This window comes from Oncorhynchus masou, chromosome 9 (assembly GCF_036934945.1).
Source record: "Oncorhynchus masou masou isolate Uvic2021 chromosome 9, UVic_Omas_1.1, whole genome shotgun sequence".
NCBI lineage: Eukaryota > Metazoa > Chordata > Actinopteri > Salmoniformes > Salmonidae > Oncorhynchus > Oncorhynchus masou.
This window is the reverse complement of record NC_088220.1, coordinates 12,829,043-12,833,832: the sequence shown is the minus strand read 5'-3', so window position 1 is coordinate 12,833,832 and position 4,790 is coordinate 12,829,043. Positions and strand designations below refer to the sequence as shown.

The 4,790-nt window shown below is 55.0% G+C and overlaps 1 pseudogene; it reads right to left on the bottom strand.

Annotated features, from left to right (window-relative positions):
• Positions 1-202: 202 nt before the first annotated feature.
• On the bottom strand, positions 203-1,371 carry LOC135544944 (D(1) dopamine receptor-like; annotated as a pseudogene).
• Between the last annotated feature and the right edge of the window lie 3,419 nt (positions 1,372-4,790).

Genomic DNA, 4,790 nt, shown 5'->3' with positions numbered 1-4,790 from the left:
CCCTCAATGACAACATCAAACCTTTTACACCAAGGTTGTAATGTTTACTCTGCTTGCTTATGGTGATACAATGCACCATATGATGGCATGCCATGGGTCTCTGTTGTTCCATGACAGCTGGTCCTGTAGATCCTCTTCTGAGACCAGTGTCTCGGCAGATGTTGTATTACCACGGGAGCTTCTGAGGCTCTGAGCTCATTTGTTATTGAGACATGCCGTGATCTCCGGGACAGAGTCTGTGGCAGCCCAGGAGGATAGAGAAGGCCTTACGGAAGTCTGGGTTGAAGGCGTATATGACGGGGTTGATGGAAGAGTTGGCCCAGCCCAACCACACAAACACATCAAACATAGTGGGGCTGATACAGGTGAAGGAGGCCGCGGCACCGCGGGGCGACGGCTCACAGAACGGCACCATGCAGTTCAGGATGAAGAAGGGCAGCCAGCAGCACACGAACACGCCCACGATCAGAGTCAGCGTCTTCAGGACCTTTGTCTCCCGTTTGAACGTCATCTTGAACGAGCTCTCTGATTCGGAGATGCTGGATCCTCCGCCACCTCCACCCATACTGTTCTGTCGGTTCTTGGCGCTCTCTGCGGCCCTTTCTAGGGTGGCGATGCATCTGATCTGACGATGAGTGATGCGGTAGATTTGGGTGTAGGTGGCCACCATGATGATCACTGGGATATAGAAGCTGATCAGAGAGGTAGAGATGGCGTAGGTCCGGTTCAAGCTGAAGTGACAGTTGTCCCAGTCCCGGGGGCCTGATGTGTGTTGTTATCCCCAACAGGGTTAGAGGAGTCTGGGGCGGCCTGGAGGCCGTAGGGGGGGGTTGTGGAGGTAGTGATGGAGGTAGAGGTAAAGGTCTGGGCTTTGTGCCAGCTGAGCTGGACGGGGATGAAGGAGATGAGGACGGAGAGCATCCAGGCCACGCTGATCATCACAAACGCCACTTTAGGAGTCATCTTCCTCTCATAGCAGAACGGGCTGGAGATTGCCCAGTAACGGTCCACACTGATCACACACAGGTTCAAGATGGACGCCGTGGAGCACATGATGTCGAACGCCACCCAAGTGTCGCAGAACGAGCCAAACGGCCAGAACCCTGCGACCTCCGTCACGGCCTTCCACGGCATCACCAGGACAGCGACCAGGAGGTCGGAGACGGCCAACGAGATCACAAAGAAGTTGGTGACTTTGGAACGCAGGTGACGGCACTTGGTGACGGCGGCACACACAAGGATGTTGCCGAGCAACGTGGAGAGGATGAGCAGCGAGAGGAAACAGCCAGTCAGGATGCGCGTTGAGGAGTCATCCAATAAGACGCCCCTGTCGCTGTCTGTGATGACCGTAGTGTCATTCGTCAGATCCATCTTCGGTGGAGATCCCACACAGGACAGGGAAGATGTGTGTGTGCGGTAGGGGAGGGGGACTGGGGGACTGGGGGAGAGGGGATCAATCAGATCATAGTGTAGAGAAGAGCCGCGTCAGAAGGAAAGTCCTCTGAGTTTCTCCTTTTCATCCAAACATCTCTGATAACATCTTCTTGTTTGTTTGTCTCCCTTGATAACAAATAACAACAAGGCAAAAGACATTCCAGACAGCCTCTCTCTGGGGTTGGCATTGTTCCAGACTCTGTATTAGTTCTGAAATCCTTTGTCCTGGAGAGGTGGATGGTTGTACATATTCCCACAGGGATAGTAGAGGTTTTAGATCTCGGTACAGGGTGAGAGGAGTCCTTCTGTCTGCTATATCCCATGTGTCCTGTGGACAGACAGAAAGACAGGTAGACAGACGGGTCTCAGGCTGACCGAGGTGACTCTCCTTACCATCAACACTGGTGTCAGGCTGACCGAGGTGACTCTCCCTACCATCAACACTGGTCTCAGGCTGACCGAGGTGACTCTCCTTACCATCAACACTGGTCACAGGCTGACCGAGGTGACTCTCCTTACCATCAACACTGGTGTCAGGCTGACCGAGGTGACTCTCCTTACCATCAACACTGGTGTCAGGCTGACCGAGGTGACTCTCCCTACCATCAACACTGGTCTCAGTCTGACCGAGGTGACTCTCCCTACCATCAACACTGGTCACAGGCTGACCGAGGTGACTCTCCCTACCATCAACACTGGTCACAGGCTGACCGAGGTGACTCTCCCTACCATCAACACTGGTCACAGGCTGACCGAGGTGACTCTCCCTACCATCAACACTGGTCACAGGCTGACCGAGGTGACTCTCCCTACCATCAACACTGGTCTCAGGCTGACCGAGGTGACTCTCCTTACCATCAACACTGGTCACAGGCTGACCGAGGTGACTCTCCTTACCATCAACACTGGTGTCAGGCTGACCGAGGTGACTCTCCTTACCATCAACACTGGTGTCAGGCTGACCGAGGTGACTCTCCCTACCATCAACACTGGTCTCAGGCTGACCGAGGTGACTCTCCCTACCATCAACACTGGTCTCAGTCTGACCGAGGTGACTCTCCCTACCATCAACACTGGTCTCATGCTGACCGAGGTGACTCTCCTTACCATCAACACTGGTCTCAGGCTGACCGAGGTCTCTCTCCCTACCATCAACACTGGTCTCATGCTGACCGAGGTGACTCTCCTTACCATCAACACTGGTCTCAGGCTGACCGAGGTCTCTCTCCCTACCATCAACACTGGTCTCATGCTGACCGAGGTGACTCTCCTTACCATCAACACTGGTCTCATGCTGACCGAGGTGACTCTCCCTACCATCAACACTGGTGTCAGGCTGACCGAGGTGACTCTCCCTACCATCAACACTGGTCTCAGGCTGACCGAGGTGACTCTCCCTACCATCAACACTGGTGTCAGGCTGACCGAGGTGACTCTCCTTACCATCAACACTGGTCTCAGGCTGACCGAGGTGACTCTCCCTACCATCAACACTGGTGTCAGGCTGACCGAGGTGACTCTCCCTACCATCAACACTGGTCTCAGGCTGACCGAGGTGACTCTCCTTACCATCAACACTGGTCTCATGCTGACCGAGGTCTCTCTCCCTACCATCAACACTGGTGTCAGGCTGACCGAGGTGACTCTCCCTACCATCAACACTGGTCTCAGTCTGACCGAGGTGACTCTCCTTACCATCAACACTGGTCTCATGCTGACCGAGGTCTCTCTCCCTACCATCAACACTGGTCTCAGTCTGACCGAGGTGACTCTCCTTACCATCAACACTGGTCTCATGCTGACCGAGGTCTCTCTCCCTACCATCAACACTGGTGTCAGGCTGACCGAGGTGACTCTCCCTACCATCAACACTGGTCTCAGGCTGACCGAGGTGACTCTCCCTACCATCAACACTGGTCACAGGCTGACCGAGGTGACTCTCCCTACCATCAACACTGGTCTCATGCTGACCGAGGTGACTCTCCCTACCATCAACACTGGTCTCAGGCTGACCGAGGTGACTCTCCCTACCATCAACACTGGTCTCAGGCTGACCGAGGTGACTCTCCCTACCATCAACACTGGTCTCAGGCTGACCGAGGTGACTCTCCCTACCATCAACACTGGTCTCAGGCTGACCGAGGTGACTCTCCCTACCATCAACACTGGTCTCAGGCTGACCTGGTCTCAGGTGACTCTCCCTACCATCAACACTGGTCTCAGGCTGACCGAGGTGACTCTCCCTACCATCAACACTGGTCTCAGGCTGACCGAGGTGACTCTCCCTACCATCAACACTGGTCACAGGCTGACCGAGGTGACTCTCCCTACCATCAACACTGGTGTCAGGCTGACCGAGGTGACTCTCCCTACCATCATCAACACTGGTCTCAGGCTGACCGAGGTGACTCTCCTTACCATCAACACTGGTCTCAGGCTGACCGAGGTGACTCTCCCTACCATCAACACTGGTGTCAGGCTGACCGAGGTGACTCTCCCTACCATCAACACTGGTCACAGGCTGACCGAGGTGACTCTCCTTACCATCAACACTGGTCACAGGCTGACCGAGGTGACTCTCCCTACCATCAACACTGGTCACAGGCTGACCGAGGTGACTCTCCTTACCATCAACACTGGTCTCAGGCTGACCGAGGTGACTCTCCCTACCATCAACACTGGTCACAGGCTGACCGAGGTGACTCTCCCTACCATCAACACTGGTCTCATGCTGACCGAGGTGACTCTCCCCCTACCATCAACACTGGTCTCAGGCTGACCGAGGTGACTCTCCCTACCATCAACACTGGTCTCATGCTGACCGAGGTGACTCTCCCTACCATCAACACTGGTCTCAGGCTGACCGAGGTGACTCTCCCTACCATCAACACTGGTCTCATGCTGACCGAGGTGACTCTCCCTACCATCAACACTGGTCTCAGGCTGACCGAGGTGACTCTCCCTACCATCAACACTGGTGTCAGGCGTACCGAGGTGACTCTCCCTACCATCAACACTGGTCTCAGGCTGACCGAGGTGACTCTCCTTACCATCAACACTGGTCTCAGGCTGACCGAGGTTACTCTCCTTACCATCAACACTGGTGTCAGGCTGACCGAGGTGACTCTCCTTACCATCAACACTGGTCTCAGGCGTACCGAGGTGACTCTCCCTACCATCAACACTGGTCTCAGTCTGACCGAGGTGACTCTCCTTACCATCAACACTGGTCTCAGGCGTACCGAGGTGACTCTCCCTACCATCAACACTGGTCTCAGGCTGACCGAGGTGACTCTCCCTACCATCAACACTGGTCACAGGCTGACCGAGGTGACTCTCCTTACCATCAACACTGG